The 24,552-nt window shown below is 45.1% G+C and overlaps 1 protein-coding gene across 1 annotated transcript in view; it reads left to right on the top strand.

The window, feature by feature from the left end:
- The window catches only part of LOC137642650 (uncharacterized), a 128,133-nt gene that overhangs the window by 25,784 nt on the left and 77,797 nt on the right, over positions 1-24,552 (top strand). The gene's annotated exons all lie outside the window — the stretch shown is intronic.

Raw genomic sequence — 24,552 nt, 5'->3', positions numbered from 1 at the left:
TCTTTTCTCTTGTCGAACCTTTTGAAGAATTATCTGAAAAGGAAGACTCTAAATCTTTTTGTCCGTCAGTGGACTTAAAGACATTCATGAAGGTTTTCAATGATGAGTTCCCTGAGTCTTTTGTTCACGTTGCTCCTCGTTCTCCTCCATCGGAATTCACGCTTCGGAAACCGAAGATGATGTTGCTATTTACTAAAATTGTGCACTCTCGTTCGTCTAAAAGAGCTCTTAAGTTGATGGGAGACTGGATGGGTTCCAAGAAGGACCAAGGGAAAGCAGCCTTCGCTTTTCCCCCAACTAGATTGGCTTCTACGTCCAGTATATGGTATGATACGGGGGAAGTTCTCAGCTTGGGAGTTCCTGCCTCTGCCCAGGGAGATTTCTCAAGCCTGGTAGACTCTCCTTGTAGATCGGTCATGAGGAAGACTAAGGTTCTCTGGTCCAATTCAGAGTTGGACCATCTGCTCAAAGGTGTCTTAAGAGCCTTCGAGGTATTTAACTTCCTCGATTGGACTCTGTGAGCCTTGGGAAAGAAAGTCGCTGTACTTAAGGAAGGGGACTCTTCTAGTTTGATCCAAGTCATGTCCTGCATGGATAAGGCGTTGAGGGATGGCTCGAATAAGTTGGCAGCGATTTTTACTGCAGGCATCCTTAAGAAGAGAGCCCAGTTGTGTTCATTCCTGTCTCTAGGGGTTACTCCCTTCCAGAAATCTGAGTTGCTCTATGCTCCGCGGTCTTCATCTCTTTTTCCGCAGGATCTTGTTAGGGAGATTTCTTCCGCTCTGACACAGAAGGTCATACAAGATCTAGTCTCTAAGACGGCAAGAAAAGTCTTACCATCGTCTTTTTCTAGCCGCAAGCCTAAGGATGATACTCCCTTTCCTAAGTTTTCCCAGCCCTTTCGTGGAAAGTCTTCCAGTAAGGGTAACACTAGACCAGATGGAAGGGGAGCTAAGAGGAGAGGAGCTAGGACAGGGCGAAGCAGAGTCTGACTGCTTTCGCCTTCAGGCAGTAGGGGCTAGACTTCTCATCATCTGGCAGGCTTGGGAGAAGAGGGGGGCAGACCTTTGGTCGGTCCAACTTTTTAAGGAAAGTTACAAGATCCATTTTATAAGGCAACCTTCTTTGATTTTAACACCAGTGGATCTCTCTCCCCGGTACAGAGAGGAGTTAAAGAAGCAAGCATTACAGCTTCAAGTGTCTCTTTTGTTGGAGAACGGGGCTATAGAAAGGGTGCAGGACTTGCAGTCACCGGGATTTTACAACCGCCTTTTCCTGGTTCCCAAGAACTCAGGGGGATGGCGTCCAGTTCTGGACGTAAATGTTCTCAAAACCTTCATCCAAAAGACAAAGTTCTCGATGGAGACGTCGAAGTCAGTGCTTGCAGCAGTAAGGAAGGGTAACTGGATGGTCTCACTGGATCTCCAGGATGCTTATTTCCACATCCCTATTCATCCGGGCTTCAAACATTACCTGAGGTTTGTATTCCAGGGAGATGTTTTTCAATTTTGAGCCCTGTGTTTCGGCCTCAACACCGCCCCTCAGATTTTTATGAGGCTTACGCTCAATGTGGCAAGGATTCTCCACTCAAGAGGAATCAGAGCCTCTCTGTACTTAGACGATTGGCTTCTCTGAGCTCGCTCTCACGCTCTCTGCCTGAAGAATCTTCAGACAATGTTGAAGTTGACAGAAGAATTGGGTCTTCTGGTCAACAAGGTCAAATCTTCTCTTGACACCATCACAAGAGATTCTCTATTTGTGGATGGTGATTCGGAGTCGAGTTTTTTGGGCTTTTCCGTCTCCCTTAAGGACGGAACAAGCCATCTTGAAAGTATAATCGTTTCTCGGAGAGCAGAAGTGTTCTGCGAGGAAGTGGATGAGTCTGGTGGGAACCCTCTCCTTGTTAGAACAGTTCGTCTCGCTAGGAAGTCTGAATCTTCGACCTCTCCAGTTTCACCTCAATTCTCACTGGAACAGGAGGAAGGATTTGGACACGATGTGTATTCCAGTCACGGAGTCAATAAGAAGTTGCCTTCAGTGGTGGAACGATCCAGTCAAGTTCCAAGAAGGTTATCCATTAGATCTGAAGAACCCAGACCTTGTGTTGTGTTCCAACGCCTCGGACTCGGGGTGGGGAGCAACACTGGGCAAGCTGGAAGTATCGGGGCTTTGGACGGAGGCTCAAAAGTCCTTCCACATAAACCGAAAGGAACTGCTAGCAGTCCTCTTGGCCCTAGAAAGCTTTGAAGGGTCAGTCTTGAACAAGGTTGTACAAGTCAATGCCGACAACACCACAGCATTGGCTTACATTGCCAAGCAAGGAGGAACTCACTCGATCTCCCTTTGCAAGACAGCGAGGAATCTGCTCATCTGGGCAATGGAAAGAAAGGTAATTCTGATTACAAGATTCATCCAAGGGGAGAAGAATGTTTTGGCAGACAGTCTCAGCAGGAGAGGGCAAGTCCTTCCCACAGAGTGGACACTCCATCTGGAAGTATGCAAAAGTCTGTGGAAACTTTGGGGTCACCCTTGCTTAGACCTTTTCGCGACCTCTAAGACCAAAAGGCTAGAGACGTATTGCTCCCCAGTGCCAGATCCAGAAGCAGTACACACGGACGCATTCCTACTAGCTTGGTCAAATCTAGACGTGTACGTTTTTCCACCTTTCAAGATCCTTTACAAGGTGCTGCAGAAGTTTGTGTCAAGCGAAGGGACCAGAATGATCCTAGTAGCCCCCTTCTGGCCCTCAAGGGAATGGTTCACAGAGGTACTGGAATGGATAGTGGACACTCGTAGAAGCCTTCCACTGAGAGTAGACTTACTCAAACAACTCTACTTGAAAAGACACCATCAAAGTCTCCAAAATCTTCAGCTGACTGCCTTCAGACTATCGAAAGACTCGCAAGAGCTAGAGGTTTTTCGAAGGAGGCAGCTAGAGCGATTGCAAGAGCAAGAAGGTCTTTGACCATCCAAGTTTATCAATCCAAGTGGGAAGTTTTCTGGGAATGGTGTAGAGTCAACTCCGTTTCCTTTTCCAGTACCTCTGTGACCCAGATTGCTGACTTCCTGTTATTCCTGAGAAGGAAGCGCAATTTTTCTTCGGCCACTATCAAGGGATACAGGAGCATGTTGGCTACCGTTTTCAGGCACAGAGATTTGGATCTATCAAATAATAAAGACTTGCAGGAACTTCTTAAGTCTTTTGAGACATTGAAGCAACGTCACCAGGATTCACCAGCTTGGAATCTGGACATAGTCCTAAAGTTCCTTATGGGTGACAGATTTGAACCCTTGCACTCTACATCTTTGAAGGACTTCACGATGAAAACCCACTTCTTGGTTAGTCTGGCAACAGCCAAGAGAGTTAGCAAAGTCCATGCATTCAGTAAGAATGTGGGTTTTCAGAATAACTAAGCTATCTGCTCATTGCAGTTGGGATTTCTCGCCAAGAATGAGCCCCCTTCTCAACCTTGGCTCAAGTCTTTTGAGATTCCGAATCTTTCGGATGTGGTTAGCGATGAGTTAGAGAGAGTCCTATGTCCTATGTCGTAAGTATTGTGGTGCTCGGTCAAGAAGCCCTCCTTGCAGATGTCCTAAGAATGCCCTGTCATTTTTTATCAGACTTTTAATTAAAGAGGCGCATACGCATTGCAGTGAGACAGACTTTAGACTCTTGAAGGTCAAGACTCATGAAGTGAGAGCTGTAGCAACCTCAGTGGCCTTCAAACAAAATTGTTCGTTGCAAAGCATTATGGACACAACATTTTGGAGGAGCAAATCTGTGTTCGCTTCACACTATTTAAGATGTCAGGATGCCTGAAAACTTTAAATCAATCAATCAATCACACTATTTAAAAAGTGTCCAGACTCAATATGAGGACCGATATACTCTGGGACCGTTTGTAGCAGCGAGTACAGTAGTGGGGGAAGGATCCACCACTACATTCCCATAATCCTAATACCTTTTCTTCTCATGGAACTTTTAATTTGTTTTTTATGGTTGTCTTGTGGAGATTGCGAGTCTTCCGCAATCATTGATTGGTCAGGTGGTCTATTTTGTTCCTTGAGAGCACCCAGAACTGGGTATTAGAGGAGGCGCTGTCACAGAGAGGTGTGGTCACCGGTTTGACAGCTCCTAGGGATCTTCAGGCCCCTGAGAGGACTGCTGGATCTCATAAGGAAAGCGGATATAATGGCAGAGTATCGTTGAAGTCAGCTTCCTTATCAGGTACGAACCCTTAAGCTTGTTTTGTATTTAAACTCTTAAGCAGAATTCCTACTATATTGGCTGTTACCAAAGATGTTAATCAGCTATATATATAACTACCAGGTAAGTCTTATGTTTAAAAATTTTATTTTAAATATTTAACTTAGCCGGTGAATATATAATAGCTGCAACTCTGTTGCTCGACAGACACATACATAAAAAAACTCGCCAGCGATCGCTATGCAGGTTGCGGGTGTGCCCACCAGCGCCAACTGTCGGCCAGATACCACTCTCGATGTAAACAAAACCTTCAATTTCTTCTCTGTCGACGTGTCGACAAGACGTACTTTACTCGCTGTTGAACCTGGAGTTTTTCCCATCATATGGTGAAGTACTTTAATTTGGTTTGAGCTTTCGCAGTACAGGTGTTTTTCTTCAAATAAATCCTTGAACTCTTTTTTGAATCGGATCAATTGTTGATGACTTAGATCGTTTTTTGGAATTTTCCCTTGACTAATTCAAAATGGCTGACCCTTCTCAAGTTCCCAAGTTTCGAAAGTGTAATGCTAGGGACTGTCATAGGCGTCTTCCAAAGGCTTCTCTTGACCCTCACACTGTTTGTTCCAATTGTCGGGGTAAAACCTGTCAATTGGAAGATCGGTGTGAGGAATGCGTGGGCCTTTCGGAATTCGATTTTATCGAATTTGATAAATATACACGCAGACTAGAGAGAGATAGGGTTAGGAGAAGTTCTTCTAGGTCGGTAGATTTTTCCTCTCCACATGCCCCTGAACCTATTCCTTCCCCTGTAGTGGTTGTTCCTAACCCCCCTCCTAGCACTCAGGAACCGTCTATGCCAGACATGATGCGTGCTATTCATGCCTTGGGGGAGAGAGTTGAGGCTTTAGCAAGTGACCGAAATCAACTCATGGCGGACGTAAAGGAACTCAAGTGCCAAAGTGCCACGAAGGATAGTGTCAAAGTGCCTAGTGTTACGCAAAGTGTTGTGAACAGTGTTGCGACCGAGGGTTCGTCTGTTCGTGCCTGTCGTCCACCTAGTCCGGGACCTCTTGCAAGCTCCCAAGCCCAGGGGAGAAGCAATGACGTACGACTTATGGGTTCGAGAGGCCTTGATCAGCGAACAGACGTTCCCTCTTTGGTATCAGGCGGATCTCGTCAAGATCGCCCCTACCAAAGTAAGACGAGAGAGCCCATTTTTACCTCGTCGTCCGAAGGTGTTTCACGTAAGAAACCTTGGACCAAGGTCTCCAGACCTTTAAAGCGTAAGTCGGTCCCTTTAGGACAAGTCCAACGTCCCGGATGTAGCCACTGGGACAGTTCGGACCCGTTGCCGTCATCTGATGACTGCTCGCCGCCTAAGAGAGGCAAAGTTGTGCCGTCTCATTCGCTAACCCCGTCTGTTACCGCACCTGCTTCCGTAGACCCTAAATGGGTGTTACTGCAAGACATGCAGTCTAAGCTTGCATCCTTGATGGAGGACTACAACGCTGAGAAGGTTTCCGTTGAACCTACTGGCCATCAGCCATCCAAGCGTTCGGTTGTGCGTCCTGTTGACGTGGATGTAGCTTTCTCGCGTCAACCAGTTGGTGTGGTACCTCCACCGATGCGACCCAGTGTGGATTTCCAGCCGCACGTTGACGTTAGGCAACGCACTGATGCGATTGGTGACGTTCTGGACGTTCATCAACCATCAGAGTTGACTTGTTTTGACGCGGTGCGTCAACCTCCGCAACCCGGTATGGTGTTGACTGCACAACCCAGACGGTCTAAACAGTCTCGGGTGGACGCTGTGCGTCCTCGCGCACCTGTTGTTGTTGACAGTTCCCAGACTGTTCAGCAGTTCCAGGACGCTGCGTCCGGCTCCGTCACGTATGCACCAGTGCGACCGGACTCTGCGAGTCAAACGTTGCCTACACCTTTGCCGTTTTCTCATCAGTTATCGGATGAGGAACTGTCAGATGAGGACGTTGCTGACCCACAGCCTGAGGATCAGCCTTCAGAATTAGATGAGCCTAAAGCAGTTCAACCATCCTTGGACTTTAGAAAAGTCATGGCTGTTTTTAAAGAGTTGTTCCCTGATCACTTTATTTCTGTGTCTCCTCGTTCGCCGCCGTCCGAGTTTGTCTTAGGCGTTCCTGCTACCATACCTGCCTTTACTAAACTCGTTCTCTCTCGCTCATCCAAGAGAGCTTTACGGCTGTTAGGCGATTGGTTAGAGACCAAGAGGAGTTTAGGGAAGACGGCGTTTGCCTTCCCCCCGTCTAAACTCTCGTCTAGATCGAGCGTCTGGTATGCCACGGGAGAAGTTCTCGGCTTGGGAGTTCCTGCCTCTGCCCAGGGCGACTTCTCAAGTCTTGTAGACTCTCCCCGCCGCCTTGCCATGAGACGCTCGAAGATTAGTTGGTCACCCTCGGACCTGGACCACCTTCTTAAAGGCATATTTAGGGCGTTTGAAGTCTTTAACTTCCTGGACTGGTGTTTGGGAGCCCTGAGTAGGAAAATCTCATCTGCCGATAGGGATGTTTCCTTACTCATTATGTCCTGCATGGACAAGGCCGTCTGCGATGGGTCCAACGAGCTTGCCGCTTCATTCACGTCCGGAGTCCTTAAGAAACGAGAGTCTCTGTGCTCTTTTCTATCAGCAGGAGTGACGCCATGCCAAAGATCTGAGCTTCTCTTTGCGCCCTTGTCTAAGTGCTTGTTTCCTGAAGTCTTGGTTAAGGAAATTGCCTTGTCTTTAGTGCAGAAGGACACCCACGATTTAGTTGCGTCCTCGGCTCGCAAAGCTCCCCCTTTGCCTGCCTTGTCTGCTAGACCTAGGATAGACACTCCAGCGTCCAGGTTTATCCCGCCCTTTCGTGGCAGAGCCTCCAGCAGGGGAGGTGCTCGTGCCGAAGGGAAGAGAGGGAAGAGGAAAGGATCCAAGTCCTCTAAGGGCAGAGTCTGACTGCCCGCAACTTCAGACAGCAGTAGGTGCCAGACTCAAGAACTTCTGGCAAGCCTGGGAGAAGAGAGGCGCAGATCAACAATCTGTGAGGTTGCTCAGAGAGGGGTACAAAATCCCTTTTGTACGCAGACCTCCTCTAGCGACGTCCCCCATCGATCTCTCTCCCAGGTACCGAGAGGAAGAAAAGAGACAAGCCCTGAAACTGGAAGTGTCTCTTTTGCTAGAGAAGGGAGCGGTGGTCAAAGTCTCGGACCTTCAATCACCGGGGTTTTACAACCGTCTCTTCCTAGTATCAAAGAAGACAGGAGGTTGGAGACCGGTGCTAGACGTCAGTGCTCTGAATGTCTTTGTCACAAAGAGGAAGTTTACCATGGAGACCACAAAGTCAGTCCTAGCAGTGGTCAGAAAGGGAGACTGGATGGTCTCTCTAGACCTAAGGGACGCTTACTTCCACATCCCCATTCACTCAGACTCCCAACCTTTTCTGAGATTCGTCTTCGAAGATGTGGTGTACCAGTTTCGGGCCCTGTGCTTTGGCCTAAGCACAGCTCCTCTCGTGTTTACGAGGCTTATGAGGAATGTGGCAAAATTCCTCCATTTATCGGACATCCGAGCCTCCCTTTATTTGGACGACTGGCTTCTCAGAGCCTCTTCCAGTCATCGCTGTCTGAAGGATCTCAATTGGACTCTAGTTCTGACCAAGGAATTGGGACTCCTAGTCAACTTGGAAAAGTCACAGCTGGTCCCATCCCAAACTATTCTGTATTTAGGGATGGAGATTCACAGTCAAGTTTTTCGGGCTTTTCCGTCGGCCCCCAGAATAGATCAAGCCCTACTCTCCATCCAGAAGATGTTGAAGAAAGAACGCTGCTCAGTCAGGCTTTGGATGAGTCTGGTAGGAACGCTGTCATCCCTGGAGCAATTTGTCTCGCTAGGAAGGCTACACCTCCGACCTCTTCAATTCCATCTGGCTTTTCACTGGAAAAAGGACAAGACGCTAGAGGCGGTCTCGATCCCGATTTCCGAAAAGATAAAGACTTGTCTGACTTGGTGGAAGGACAATATCAGCCTACGAGAGGGTCTTCCCCTGGCAGTTCAGAAACCCAACCACGTTCTCTTCTCGGACGCATCGGACTTGGGCTGGGGCGCGACGCTGGACGGTCGGGAATGCTCAGGTCTGTGGAACTCGAGTCAGAGGAGCATGCATATCAACAGCAAGGAGCTTTTGGCGGTTCATCTGGCCTTGAGAAGCTTCGAGAATCTCCTTCGAGGCAAGGTGGTGGAGGTCAACTCGGACAACACCACGGCCTTGGCGTACATTTCCAAACAGGGAGGTACCCACTCATTGACTCTGTACGAGATCGCAAGGGACCTGCTCATCTGGTCAAAAGATCGAGGCATCTCCCTAGTAACGAGGTTCATCCAGGGCGACTTGAACGTCCTAGCGGATTGTCTCAGTCGGAAAGGTCAAGTAATTCCAACCGAATGGACCCTCCACAAGGATGTGTGCAAGAGACTTTGGGCGACTTGGGGTCAACCCACCATAGATCTCTTTGCAACCTCGCTGACCAAGAGGCTTCCAATCTATTGCTCTCCAGTCCCAGACCCAGCAGCAATACATATAGATGCCTTCCTCCTAGATTGGTCACATCTAGATCTTTACGCATTCCCACCATTCAAGATTGTCAACAAGGTACTGCAGAAATTCGCCTCTCACGAAGGGACAAGGTTGACGTTAGTTGCTCCCCTCTGGCCCGCGAGAGAATGGTTCACCGAGGTACTTCGATGGCTGGTAGACGTTCCCAGAAGTCTTCCTCTAAGAGTAGACCTTCTACGTCAGCCACACGTAAAGAAGGTACACCAAAGCCTCCACGCTCTTCGTCTGACTGCCTTCAGACTATCGAAAGACTCTCGAGAGCTAGAGGCTTTTCGAAGGAGGCAGCCAGTGCGATTGCTAGAGCGAGGAGAGCGTCTACCATTAGAGTTTACCAATCGAAGTGGGAAGTCTTCCGAGACTGGTGCAAGTCAGTTTCCGTATCCTCGTCCAGTACCTCTGTAGCCCAAATAGCTGATTTTCTCTTATACCTGAGAAAAGTACGATCCCTTTCAGCTCCTACTATCAAGGGCTACAGAAGCATGTTGGCCTCGGTCTTCCGGCATAGAGGCTTAGATCTTTCCAACAATAAAGATCTGCAAGACCTCCTTAAGTCTTTTGAGACCTCTAAGGAACGTCGTTTGGCTACACCTGGGTGGAATTTAGACGTGGTCCTAAGATTCCTCATGTCAGACAGGTTTGAGCCTTTACATTCAGCCTCCCTGAAAGATCTCACTCTTAAGACTCTTTTCCTGGTATGCTTAGCCTCGGCTAAAAGAGTCAGTGAGCTTCATGCCTTCAGCAAGAACATCGGGTTTTCGTCAGAAAAAGCTACTTGTTCTCTGCAGCTTTGTTTCCTAGCCAAAAATGAGCTACCTTCTCATCCTTGGCCTAAATCTTTCGATATTCCTAGCTTATCGGAGATCGTAGGCAATGAACTAGAAAGAGTATTATGCCCTGTTAGAGCTCTTAAGTTCTACTTAACTCGTACTAAACCTTTACGAGGCCAATCTGAAGCGTTATGGTGTTCGGTTAAGAAACCATCCTTGCCTATGTCAAAGAATGCTTTGTCATATTTTATCAGATTGTTAATACGAGAAGCTCATTCACACTTGAGTGAGGAAGACCGATCTTTGCTTAAGGTTAAGACGCACGAGGTTAGAGCTGTAGCAAATTCCGTGGCCTTTAAGCAAAATAGATCTCTGCAAAGTATAATGGACGCAACCTATTGGAGAAGCAAGACAGTGTTCGCGTCATTTTACTTGAAAGATGTCCAGACTCTTTACGAGAACTGCTACACACTGGGACCATTCGTAGCAGCGAGTGCAGTAGTGGGTGAGGGCTCAACCACTACAATTCCCTAATTCCATATCCTTTTAATCTGTCTCTTGAAATGTTTTAATGTTGTTTTTATGGGTTGTCCGGAAGGCTAAGAAGCCTTTCGCATCCTGGTTGATTTGGCGGGTGGTCAAAGTCATTTCTTGAGAGCGCCCAGATTAGGGGTTTGATGAGGTCCTGTTGTATGGGTTGCAGCCCTTGATACTTCAGCTCCTGGGAGTCTGTCAGCATCCTAAGAGGATCGCTGGGCTCCGTAAGGAAGACGTACTTACAAGGCAGAGTAATCGTATAAGTCGACTTCCTTACCAGGTACCTATTTATTTTGGTTTTGTTATATTGATAACTGTCAAAATGAAAAAACTCTTAGCTTATACGATGTAAACATATTTAACTCTGGTCTCTACCCACCTCCTTGGGTGTGAATCAGCTATTATATATTCACCGGCTAAGTTAAATATTTAAAAATGATATTTTAATTATAAAATAAATTTTTGAATATACTTACCCGGTGAATATATAAATTAAACGACCCTCCCTTCCTCCCCAATAGAGACGCAGTGGGATGAGAAGAAATTGAAGGTTTTGTTTACATCGAGAGTGGTATCTGGCCGACAGTTGGCGCTGGTGGGCACACCCGCAACCTGCATAGCGATCGCTGGCGAGTTTTTTTATGTATGTGTCTGTCGAGCAACAGAGTTGCAGCTATTATATATTCACCGGGTAAGTATATTCAAAAATTTATTTTATAATTAAAATATCATTTTTCATTATAAACTAAATTTTTGAGCATACTTACCTGGTAGCTATATATAATTAAATTCCCACCCTCCTCCCCTCTAGAGACTAGAGGCATGGAAAATATGAAGGGACAGGGGATGGTTCCGAGGTACCTCGCTAGGGTGCGTAGGTGCTACATTTGACTATCCAATCGGTGATTGGCGCAAGTTTTGAATTTTCTACCGTGACGTCAGAGACGTAAGCTAAATATATAACTACCAGGTAAGTATGTTCAAAAATCTATTTTATAATGAAAATAACATTTTAGCCAAAATTTATTTGTTCCAACACTTAATACAAACCTGTAGCTACAGTATTTATAGGGATTATCTTTCGGCATGCTGGAACACTAGCCATAAAGCGAGGTGGCAGCTACCAAACGTGCTAGTTAGGGGAGATAGTGAGGGGTAGTGGGGATTGCCAGGTATCCCATTTACTTACACATGAGTGGCAGTGTGTCTAAACCACTTTTACTTCGTTCTCTGCCTTTCCATAGACTTGGCCACATTATTAATTCTCAACTTCTTTCTCTTTTCAAGTGTGCGCATCCTAATGCGAACCTGCCCAGGATGCTCTTGTGGTACCTTCATGTCCTCTGCTGAAACTGATCCTATTCGTAGTGTCTGACATGCCGAGGACGGTGATGTGACCAGTGTAACACTTGTGAGGAGTGTCAGGAGTGGTCTTCCTCCCAGTGGGAGAGATTTGGCGATGCTGCAAGAAGAGGTTTAAGAAAGACTCCTCTCCTTTGGGGTCTTCCTTGAGGCTGAAGAAACTTCAAACCTCTTCCTTGACCCCCCTCACCCCCCGATCACTTCCCGAAGATCCAGGTGATAAAGAGACTTATAAAGAAAGTTTACATTAATCAGCCTATTCCATCAAAGAACAATAAGAAGTCCAATATGGTGAATATGCTGATTGATGCATTGGGAAAAAGAATGCCAAAATGGTGCAATACATGTAAGATAGGGTACTCCATTGTGAATCCTCATCAACTGATTAGGAAATGCGATGCATGTCATGTACCAACACACCCTACTTGCGCTGAAGTACAACAAAAAATGAATAATTAAGACACAAAGGTATTCTGCTTAACATGCTTAGTCTGGATAGAAAATATAATTTAAGTTGAGACTGAATCTGCAAATAGTTGAAGATAAAGAAGAAGAAGAAGAAGAAGAAGAAGAAGAGAAAAATGAACAGGATATGTGTAAGGATGCAGAGGAAATCATTGATACAACATATGATGCCATTCAGTAACATACTTACGAAGAAATGAATTATCAGATGGAAACAAGTAATAGACCCAAGGGACTCTACCCAGACCTACATACTTTTAGGGAAGAGCAAGAAAAAGAAAAAAAAAAGTTATAGTCTGCAATTTACTGAAAAGAGGGAATTGGAGATTTGGCGAAAGATGCTACAGTACTACAAGCATCCAAAGATATGCCATAATTGTGAAATATATGGTAAATGTGCATATTTAGACAGATATGGAGACGAATCCAGAGATCTCCATCCAAAAATATGCAAAAACCTGAAAGAAGGAAAAGGGTGCAAATTCAACAAAAATTGTTGAAATATGCATCCTGCAACCATGATTGAAAGTCAGAAAACTCAAAAGCAAACAGACAAGAAAAATTAAAGCAAAAATGAAACAAAACAGAAACAAAAAAAACAAGCCTAGTATACTGTATACCGCGCTATGCACAAAAGGCCACAAGATATGATGTCTTTCAACCCAAATGTGCACAATTAGAGCCCAACTACAAAGAATGCATCTATAATGCCAGCGGTTGGTGCAGATATGGGGATAATTGCAGGTATACACAAAAATAGATATGAAGGCGAAAGAGCAAATATAATAGAATAGTTGGATTTTTTTATGGTAGAATTCATGGAAATTAAGAAAAGAACATCATATCAGAACAGGAAGGAAGCATGGGAGAATCTATATTATTACCAATATTAGATAATGGGGATGAAACATAAACCATCATAGTGATGAATGCACAGGGTTTAGTCACGAGTAACTCTAAAGGGAAAATAGAGTTCTTAGAAGAACTAACCCAAATTGAAAAAATAGGTATGTTAAATGTAAGTGAAACATGGTATTCCCAAGAGACTGGCAGTGATGACCAGATAAAGGGTTTTCAAACATATAGATCAGACAGAACAAATAGGAATCAAGGGGGAACCTGCAATATATGGAAGAGACATTAATCAAGGAAAAGTCTGTGAAAAATACAGCAACACAGAATGTGAATTGATTGCGGTAGAATTCGAGTATGAAAAACTTGTGAATATTTTAGTTTACAGACCCCCAAATACTAAGGAGTTTGACATAATAATAGAAAAAATAGATGATATATGTAGAAACCATAAAGACTGGAATATACTCCTTTCCGGAGATTTTAACTTAACTTTCGTGGATTTGAAAGAACGGATAGAAGAAGTGGTTGTATATATGCATATAAGAAAAGAGAGTAATAGTAGCGCAGAAGATAAGAGGCAGTTTGAAAAGCTTCAAGATATGCTATTAGAACATAATATGTAACAAATAAACCACATTCCAACAAGAAAGGACAATGTCCTAGATTTAGTATTTGTGAATGAGGTGAATTATGTTGAAGAAATACTAGTGTATAACACGTGAATTTCAGACCACAATGTCATAGAATTAATAGTCCATTCCAAAGCACAAAACGATGGGAAGGATATGGAAAATATAATTTTTATAGCAAGAATATAAAATGGTCAGAAATAGATGAAGAATTGAACAAAGATTGGAAAAATGTATTCGTAAGTGATAATATACAGGTAAATACGGATATACTGTACAAAATACTGGAAAATATTGTTGAAAAATATGTACCGAAAAGAAAATAAACATCAGACATACATACCAAGAGACAGAAGGATCTTATTTCAGAAAATTAGAAAGTGGATGAAAAATCTTGCAAAAGTAAAAATGTATGGAAATAAAAAGTAAGATATAAAATTCAGAACAAAAGATTATGCATTCGAAAGAAAATGAAGAGAGGGACTTAGAAGAAAGAACACTTAAAATATAAAAAAAAAAAATCCCCAAAGTACTTTACTCTTTACTCATTTGCAAAAAAGATGAATAGAGGGAGATTAGAAATAGGCCCTCTAAGAATAGAAGGACGGTTAACGAATAAAAAAAGGAAATATGCAACATATTAGCAGAAAAATGTAAGTGTGAATTCACGCCAAGAATTGCGAGTGAGAATAATGAAACAGAAATGAGAGAAGAAAATACAGGGTATTGAATATCTAACGGATATAGATATTAATGAAGCAGATATTGTGCAGGCTATAAGCGAAATTAAAAATGGATCGGCAGCTGGGCCAGATGGAGTTCAGCGATTTTGTTAAAAAAACTGCACACACTATCGCGAAGCCACTTGCAATACTGCTAAGACAAAGTGTAAATATGAGCAAGATACTCTATATGTTAAACATAAATTAGCATATGTAACCCCTATATTCAAAAGTGGATCAAGACTAGAGGCAAGCAATTATAGACCTGTTAGTCTAACATCATATATTATGAAAGTGTATGAAAGGGTAATAAAAAAGAAAAAAAATGAATCATTTAGTTAAAAATAATTTATTTAATATAGGTCAACACGTTTTTGTGCCTGGAAAAAGTACACAAACCCAACTGATAGCACTCTATGAAAACATATACAAAAGTATGATAAATGAAAAAGATACAGATGTGATCTATCTAGATTTTGCAAAAGCCTTTGACAAGGTAGACCATAATATATTAGAAAAAAATGAGAAAGCATAATATTGTGGGAAAGATAGGAAAATGGATAAAAGAATTTCTGCAAAACAGAAAACAGTGGTTGCAAATGACGAGAAATCAGATGAAGCTCAGGTAAGATCTGGCGTGCCACAAGGTACGGTATTAGCTGCACTGCTGTTTGTTATTATGATCTCAGACATAAACTGTAATGTTAAAGACTCTGTAGGGAGAAGTTTCACTGATGCCACAAGAATAAGTAGAGAAATTACTTGTGATAAAGATAGGAACTCATTACAAAGAGATCTAAACAAAATATATGAATGGGCGGAGATCAATATGATGGTATTTAACTCTGATAAATTTGAATCAATAAATTATGGAAACAGAGAAGGAATGGTATATGCATACAGGGGACCTAATAACAAGACAATCACAAACAAGGAAGCAATTAAAGACCTTGGTGTAATGTTAAACAGGAATATGTTATGCTATGACCAAATAGCAACACTGTTGGCTAAATGTAAAGCAAAAATGGGAATGCTATTCAGACACTATAAAAAAAGAAAAGCTGAACACATGATTATGCTTTACATAACTTGTGTACGTAGTACACTCGAGTACTGCAATGTGATATGGTTCCCACACTACCAAAATGATATTGCACAAATAGAGAGTGTACAAAGTTCCTTTACTGCTAGAATAGAAGAAGTTAAGGACCTTGACTACTGGGAAAGACTGCATTTTTTAAAATTGTACAGTCTAGAAAGGAGAAAGGAATGCTACATGATAATACAAGCATGGAAGCAAATCGAAGGAATTATTGAAAACATCATGGAGTTAAATATATCAGAAAGAGCAAGCCGAGGTAGATTAATAGTGCCCAAAACTATACCAGGAAAACTAAGGAAAGCACACAGGACATTAATTCTCTACGCACCAGCACCGATAATACAGCGACTATTTAATGCTCTGCCAGCTCATCTAAGAAACATATCAGGAGTGAGTGTAGATGTTTTTAAGAATAAGCTCTATAAATACCTAAGATGCATCCTAGACCATCCAAGACTGGAAGATGCCAATTACACCGGAAGATGCATTAGCAACTCTCTGGTGGATATACAAGGTGCCTCACACTGAGCGACCTGGGGGAACCCAAACATAGAATAAGGTAAGGATAAGGTAAGGCTCGTTTGGTCTCTTACGAGGATCGGTCAAGTAGGACTGTTGACCAGCTAACATCAGGGCAACCCCAAGGTTGAGGGGACGAAGCAACTTCCCCTTACCCTCAGGCGAGTCCTTTTCATCTGATGTTTTGCAAGTTTGGCTGTTACTGGGGATTGTAGGGCTGCCTTTAAAAGACGCTTTGTTAGAGCGTCTTCATCGGGGACCAAGGGTAAACCTTCTCCTATGCCTTCCGAGGTAGAAGTTCTCTGTCTCGTGCTGGCAATCTGTGACGCCCATCTCTCGCCTTCTCCTGCTCCTGATAGTTCTTTTCAGCATAATTCTCCTTTGAAGTATCACCGCCGATAAGACCAGTGCGCCCATTTGTCCCCCTATTGCTAACCTACTGCGACGACGAGAGTTCTCGCCACCTCAGGACCTCATCGTCTTCTTGGGAATGTAGTCCCCTTCATCCATCTAGACGCTCGCCAACGCCCGCCATTAGGAAGCAGCGCTCCCCTTCTAGAGAGTGATGATCTTACTACACTCCTGCTCATGATCATCACTTGTCAGCGTGTGAGCATCACTCTCCTGATCACCATTCGCCAGCTTGTGATCGTTACTCGCCCTTTCGTTGCTCATCAGCCCTTCGACGCTCTAATTCAGCGCGCTCTTCTCATGTTTGCGATCACTCTTCATCCCGTGATGGTTTCACCCCAGCGCTCCATTCGCCAGCTCACTTTTCACCTGCTAGATGTTCTCCAGCTCGCTGCTCGCCAGCACACCAAGCTTCATCTGCCACTCACCAGAGCGTCACGCTTCATCTCGACACCCGCCATTTGCCTACTCGCCGCTCGCCAGCTCACTGATATCCAGCTTGCCCATTGCCAGAACTTAGATCTCCAGCTCGTCGATCTCCAGCTTGTCACTTGCCAACGCGCCTCTTGCCAGCTCGTGATTGTCACTTGCCAACTCGTTGGACTCCTTCTTGCTGGTTCCCAAGATGTTATTGCTACTTGCCAGTGCACTCCTCTCCATCTTTGGCTTGCGATCATCACGTTTCAGCAAGCGATCGTGTCGCCCCAACTTGCCTGCAAGAGCCGGTCGTCCAATCCTCCCTTTCCCAGAGGGATTCAGGGAACCTTCTCACAAGTTTGCTGGGGGTACCCATTACACCTGATCGACTACTAAGAGAGTTCAGGATGACTTTCAGAGGCCTGTCTGCCTTGCACCAGGTAAGCCTTCTTCCCCTCATTTTCAGGTACCAAGGCAGTGATCCCCAAGCGGGCTTTCTCCACCTATAGGCCTTCCCAAGGACGCAACGGATCTGTCTACTGTGGGGAAACCACCATTGTGGTTTGACACCCTGGTTAAGGCAATCAAGCAAGCCGTTGGAGGTGGAGTTCCAGAACCTCCCAAGCAGACAGTGCTCACATCAACCCTGAGGGCTCTATTGGAGAAATCTTTCTCTTTTTCTGTTTCCTCTTCTCCATCCGACCCTAGGACGAGACCTGTCTCTTCTCGAGCCCTGGTCTCTCCCATGATCGTCTCTCCCTTTAAGAGACCTCATGGAGTAGAGAGAATGCCCTCTAACATCCATCAAGACTTCTGTCAGCTTCTACTCACCCCAGTCCTGACAATAAAGTAGAAAAGGAGACTGAAGAATCTTACTCCTCCTCAGGCTTATCTCGTCCACCCTTATACAAGCCAAGGCTTAGACACCCCGTGGGAGATTTCCGTGGTGCTTGAGGTTCTGTCCATCTTCGATCGAGGTGGTCCCGCCAGAGCTTATGCCAGTTTCAAGACCATCGGAAGATGATGAGGAGCCTTCTACAAGCAAGGCTCATATCTCTACAAGACCGCAGAAACCCCCCAGAATTCTGCTGGAGGAATTCCTGCCGCCTCGCAGAGAGTCTAAGGACACAAAGACCTTACCTAAGAGCTGCCCCTGGCTCTTCTCCAACAGAGGGCTTGTGGTTCATTCCCTACAGCAGGTATGTTGGCAAGGGACATTCCCTCCGTTGGCGATCTCTACCAACCCCGGGCTCCTATGGGTAAGAATTCGGAGGTGAATGATTTGTATATGGAAGACTAATATCTCCCTTGGGCTGCTAGCCCAAAGTTCAACTTGGAAGCAGAACAGAGAGAGTCGGAGTACGCCTTTTGGCAAGTCCTAGCCTGCATGAGGGCCATCAATGGGTTGACTGACTCAGGAAGGCTCCTCAGGAGGGCAAGGACATGGTTTTAGACCATGTCTATGGCACCCAGAGACCTCCTAAGGTCAGTGCTGCTTTGCCCTGGTTGAAGGGGTTGACAGCATCCGGAAAGGCGGCTTTCTCACAGTTGGCTCATCCTCAAAATAACTCCACCACCATCCCTCTAGCAGAGGAGGTATTACGAGGTCTCAGACGAGCCCTTTCTGGCTTTGTCTCTGGACTTCTCAGTAGAGTCTCTCTCAAGGGGAGTCTTGTTCGAGAGGTTTTCTGCTCTCAGCCTCCTCTTCGGTGTCTGAGATCCTAAACATGGAGAAAGTTGCAAAGTACGCCATGCAGGCTACCTCGTGGTTGGGTCTGTGATTGGGATCAATGGGGCACTTTGTTAGAATCGAGGACTGGTCCAAAGATTCTACAAGGAAGTCCTTGGAAACCTTTTTATTTGGCACCCACAACGTAGAATTCCTTACTCACCAGGTTGTTAACCTGTGGGCAAATGCTATTCTCAGGCGACGGGATGTAGTGATCGAGTGGTTCCATGAGCAGGTCCCCCAGGCTCAGAATCTCTATTCTGGCTGGTTCTTCCTTGTTCAAGCTGGAAGAGGTTGGGAGGGAATTTGAGTTGTGAAGAAAGTCCAACAAGGACTCCCTTGTCCATAGGGCCTTGACATCCAGGTCCTACAGCAAGGCTCCAAAAGTGCCTAGGAAATAGCTGCAGACATCCAACCATTGACCAGTAGGACAGCAGGGTCCTCAAACAAGGTGTCTGAACAGCCCTTTCGTGCTAAAGGCCAAAAGGGCTCCAAATCCTCCAGAGGAGGCAAGGATAGTAGAGGGGGCAGGGGGCAGCAGAGGTTGCTCCCACTAGAGAGGGCAATTCTCTCACCTACCCACCGGTGGGGGGATGCCTGCAACATGGCTGGCACAGGTGGCTGTAGTATGGGGCTGAACCTTGGACAGTCTTTGTGATTCGTTCAGGGTATCGAGTCCTGTTCACTCAATTTCTCCTTCCGCTGACTTGGGATCCAGTTCCATCGAGCTCGTATGCAAAGTGATCTGCAAAGGAGCTGGCCCTCTGGGCCAAAGTCCAGACCATGTTGGAGGAGGGTGCTCTACAAGAGGCCCTTGACAGCTCTCCAGGCTTCTTCAATCGACTTTTTCGTGTGAAAAAAGTGTCTGGAGGCTGGAGACTAGTCATCGATCTCTCGGCTCTGAACAAGTTTGTCCTTCAAACTCCATTGAGAATGGAGGCGGCAGACAAGCAGTAAGACCACAGGACTCCATGTGTACACTGAATCTCAAAGACGCATACTTTCAGATCCCAGCCCATCTGTCTTTGACGAAGTATCTCTGGATCATACACGAGAGCAGGCGATACTAGTTCAAGGTGCTGTGCTTCGGTTTCTTCACAGTACCCCAGGTTTTCACGAGGGAACTTGTCCCAGTAACATCTAGGGCTCGCAGGATCGGCATCCGTCTCCTACGATACCTCGACGATTGGCTGATCCTGGCAGACTCAGTGGCAACCCTTCTTCATCACCAAGACATGATCTGGGGATTGTGATAAACTTAGAGAAGTCATCTCTGCTTCCCTCTCAAAGACTGGTATACCTCAGTATGATCATAGTCACTGAACTCCAGAAAGTTTTTCCATTAGATGACAGAGTACTGTACCCAAGCTGAGGAAGGTAGTAAGCCCCTTCTTCAGACAAGATCATCTTCCGGCCCAACAGTGGTTGTGTCTCCTAGGTCACTTGTCAACTCTGGCCCGTTTAGTTCCCAACAGCCGCCTCAGAATTCAATCTCTTCAGTGGTGTCTGAAATCCTGGTGGAATCAGCCCACCGTCATTGGTTCCCATGGGATCAGAGCAAGAGACAGACCTCCAATGGTGGGTGGCAGATGAGATCCTCCACAAAGGTACAGATCTCCTCCCCCCCCATCCCCCCGGAATTGATGCTCTATTCGATGCATCGAAAGAAGTATGGGGGGCCCACATGCTGCACCCCACAGCCATAGGGCTGGCTTTGGTCTGAGTCTGGAAGGTACCAGCACATAAATCTCTTAGAGATGAGGGCTCTCCAACAGTTTCTGGTGGGTCATTCTGTGGTGCTGTTGAGCGACAACACCACAGTAGTGGCCTATGTAAACAAACAAGGCTGTACCTTTTCGCAGCCCCTATGCTATCTATCAGTGATGTTAAGATGGACAGAAGACAACTCAGTGTCCCTATCAACCCACTTCATTCCTGGCAAGAGGAATGTGCTCACGGACAATCTGAGCTGAACGACTCAGATAATGGGCTCCGAGTGGTCTTTGAATCATCCAGTAGCCAACAAAGTCCTGACTTTGTGAGGTTCCCCGACTGTAGATCTGTTTACGATGTCCCTGAACTTCAGGTTGCTGCTGTACTGTTCTCCAGTCCTGGACCCTCAGGCTCTCTAGCAAGATGCATTCCAACAACGATGGGACAACATCAACGTGTATGCCTGCCCCTCCGCATTCTGTCTGATGAGAATGGTAGTCAACAAGACCAGAGCATTAAACACTCTGTCCGCGACTCTCCTAGCTCTGCTATGGCATCACGCAGATTAGTTCCTGGACCTTCTGCAACTCCTGATGGAGATCCCAAGAGAACTCCCTCCATGACACGATTTACTCAAACAGCCACACATGAACATCTTCCACAAGGTGGTAGCTTCGCATCGTCTGCACACCTGGAGACTATCCAGCATCTCAGCTCGTAGAGGCTATTGGCAACAAGTTGCAAGAAGGATGACTGGATAACTACGAAGATCCTCGGAAACAGTCTACCAGGCCAAGTGGACTGTCTTCTGTGGTTGGTGTTGTGGAAGGGGTATCTCTCCCCTCAATACCACTACTCCAGTAATAGCTGAGTTCCTTGTATATCTTCAGGAGGAAAAGCTCCTCTGTCTTGGCGGTGAAAGGCTACCACTCAGCCTTGAGCCTTACCTTTAGACTGAAAGGAATTGATATTTCCTCTTTGATGTAACTTTCTCTCCTCATACTATGAGATTACTTGCTCCCAGTCGGAAGTTAAACCTCCTCCTTCATGCCAAAGATGGTGTTCCTGCTCGCTTTGGTTTCGTCAAAGAGAGATAGCAAACTTCATGGTCTATCTTACATCTCCCATTCAAGGGGATATTGGGAGGTAACACTCGGCTTTATCTCTGAGTTTATTGCTGAGACTCAAGCCCTTCCAGATTTGGAGTCTTCGTTCTGTAACCGATGACCCAGATCAACTGTTACTTTATCTAGTGAGGAGTTTGAGGTATTACTGTACCTTGAACAGACACCAGTAGCTTGTCCCCAAGTGCCAGCACTCTTCATCAGCACGGGGAAGGCTAATAGGAGGGTTACAAAGAACCATCTCTGCTTGGATTCACAGGATCATAGACCAGGCATTGAATCCTGACCCTCCTCCTGCTCGTCGACCTAGACCCCATGATGTTAGGGGCATCAGCATGTCCCTAGCGTTCAAGAGAAGCTATTTTTTGACGCAGGTACTGCAAGCGGGTGTGTGGAAGTGTCAGACGACCTTCACCACCCACTACCTGTAAAATGTAACCCACAGGAACATGGAGACGTTCTCCATTGGTCCTCTGGTGGCTGCACATCAAATGGTTTGAAGTGTCTCAGGCTCCTTGATGGACAAGTACTGTAGCAAATGGTTGAGGGAATAGGTTATCCGGGATTAGTCTGGGATGAATGTGTAAGAATGACTAGCTCCATCTTTCTTTCATCTTACCCTCTCTTTGGAAACCCATGGGTCCTCTGCAAACTGGTCTCACCTATCTGCAGGTAATAACCATTTCCCTTGTGCAACCTGGTATAGAAATAATACTCGTTATATCCTCCATACTCCCCACTAGGTGGGTATAGGGTAACTCTATGATTGATGCTAAAGATTCCTATTTATCTTGGAGAAATTTTACCTAGACAGTCACACTGTTAGTATCACAAGCACACAGGTTGTTGGGCCACTATCCATTCGTTGGACGAAGTTTTAGTTGGGTGTCAGGGTTCTTCTCAGATACGTGCCAAGACCCTGGGTCAAAGGCCAAGTCAGTTGGTCCGAACTTCCACCCTCCTAATGAGTGAGGTATCCATATAAATAGCATAAGGTTTGTACAGTCAAGCCTTGTTATTCGCGATAGTTAGGTTACAGACACAGGTGCGATAAGCGAATTTTCACGAATAGATACTACACTAGGGTGGGCTAACTCCTAACCTAAAAAGTCACTGCCCCTTGCCACAAGTGGGTGCCTGAGCTGATGATTAACACAGTAAATACTGCCTAATATTGTTTTAATTTGGTTTCTACAACAGTTTATAATCATATGTACAGTGTAAAGCACATTTGCACACATGTACACCACATACTGGACACAGAAAGGTTACAGTACAGTATTGTGCTATGGTAAAGTTTACTGACTTGTCAACATCCCCTTACTGTTCTGTATAACCAAAGTTGTTCCTATCTAGTACTACTGTACTGTAACCTAATACTCACTGATACTGTAGTGTGTATCACTATAATATATGTACAGTAATATTACTACAGTACAGCTTAACTGTACTAACTGTGAGTGTTCGGTCTTTTCGTTCAAGAATCGTAGTCTACTCCGCTACTCTGGAAGCATGACGCAATTTCTTATGTGTTATCTCTTGTGCAATATGTTATTTATACTTTCGTAAACAGAAATGCAGCTTATTTTATAAACTGAAAATTTAAATATCTCGATATTAATTGTTTCTTTTAGATAAATAAACAAAAACTGTGCATTAGATTACTTTTCAACAGCTGATCTCTGTTGAAAAGTAATCTCTCTCTCTCTCTCTCTCTCTCTCTCTCTCTCTCTCTCTCTCTCTCTCTCTCTCTCTCTCTCTCTCTCTCTCTCTCTCTCTCTCTCTCTCTCTCTCTCTCTCTCATATATGAAGTTTATTATTTATTAGGGGTTATACTTTCGGCGGAGCTTAAATGACGAGCCATTAAAATTTAGTGAGGGTTAATTACCCACACCGCTAGTTAGCGGGGGTAGGGGATGGTAGCTTGCTACCACTCCCGTTTACACACCTGTGATTTAGTCACTTTACTTTTGGCTTGGATGGAGAGTGGTTGTTTCCGCTCTTCCTCCTCCCCTATTCTGGACTGCCATTAATTTTTGTCTTATCTTACTTTTTCTTATACTTGTATATATATGAAAACATTCTTAATGTTTATGTATATATATGTGTATAGAAATGTGATAAGTTTCCTTTTCAGTGTTTGTGCTGTGCGTGTGATACATATACGACAACGACACTTGCGTACATTAGCACTGGAACAAGGCCAGCACATTTCCACTTCGTGGGGAACGACCTCTCCCTCTCTGGTCCATCGGTCTTCCCGTCGGCATAGTATAACCGTTGACTCGGCTGCCGCAGGGGAATCGTCATCGCCTGGATCCTCTTCATTCAACTATGTATTGTCTTTGCCTTTTCCCTTTTCCTATGGGAAACATGGATTATTGAGCGAAAGGAATGTGGCCTCTCAGAGATGGACTACGGTCTTTCTCTTCTCAAGGTCGTTCACCTTTCAACAACAGTGTACTATTGGGAAAAGCTCCTTTCCCGTTCGCGGGTTAGGCAAACGTGGAAATGAAAATGGCTAAACCCCATACATTTTTAAAAACATGTCTGAGGCCTTCGTCCTGCAGTGGACTAGAACCTTGCGTTTATTGTATTTGTTATTTGCGCCTCCGATTGTTTGTCTCAATTATTTTTTGTGAAATTGTAATTGTAATTTTAACTTTCCAGATTTTCTCCGTGGAGAACACTTCCCTTCGAAGGATCAGTGGTTCTCACTATTAGTGAATATTCTTAGCTGATTTAAATAATTGTTTCTGTTTTTATTACAGTTATTTTGCTCCCCTCCTCTCTGTGGATGTCGACGGGGGAAGGAAGGGCGCATTACTTATTTTTAGGTTGTTCCCTCGGGGTTCCTCTTCGGAGTTCCTCCCTAGGGAATTTCTGTTAAATAATTAATTTTATTTTTTCCCAGTTAACTATGCAGTTTCTTCTACGTTCGACTAAGAGTGCCGACGAAGTAGAGCTGTTCTGTTTATGCCTGGGGAATCTGCTGTCACTGCTGTCCCTCAGAGGACGTCCTCATGGGCGTCATCCCTTCTCTAAGAAGTACTCCCGTGACAACATGACCAGCACTTCAGATCATCTTCGAAAGTTTCCTCCCCAGGAGTGAGGTTGTTTCTCCCTTTCGAGGGAGAACTTCCCACATCTTAATAAATTCATCGTCTCCGACTGCTGTTGTTGCCTTCGCCCAGACTTTTCTCCCCCCTTGCTGAGTCTCTCTTCCTTCAGTGGTGGAGCACAGTTTTAGGCAAGTCTCTTCTATGAAGTGTTCACCTCTCTCGTTTGCGAGAGAGGCCACTCATAGAGATTCCTCTTCGGAGGATTACTACTGTTGAAGGTCAGCTTGCTGATCCAGCAGCCCTCAT

Source organism: Palaemon carinicauda, chromosome 6 (genome assembly GCF_036898095.1).
Source record: "Palaemon carinicauda isolate YSFRI2023 chromosome 6, ASM3689809v2, whole genome shotgun sequence".
NCBI classification, from domain to species: Eukaryota; Metazoa; Arthropoda; class Malacostraca; order Decapoda; family Palaemonidae; genus Palaemon; species Palaemon carinicauda.
This window is presented reverse-complemented; position numbering and strand designations above follow the sequence as displayed.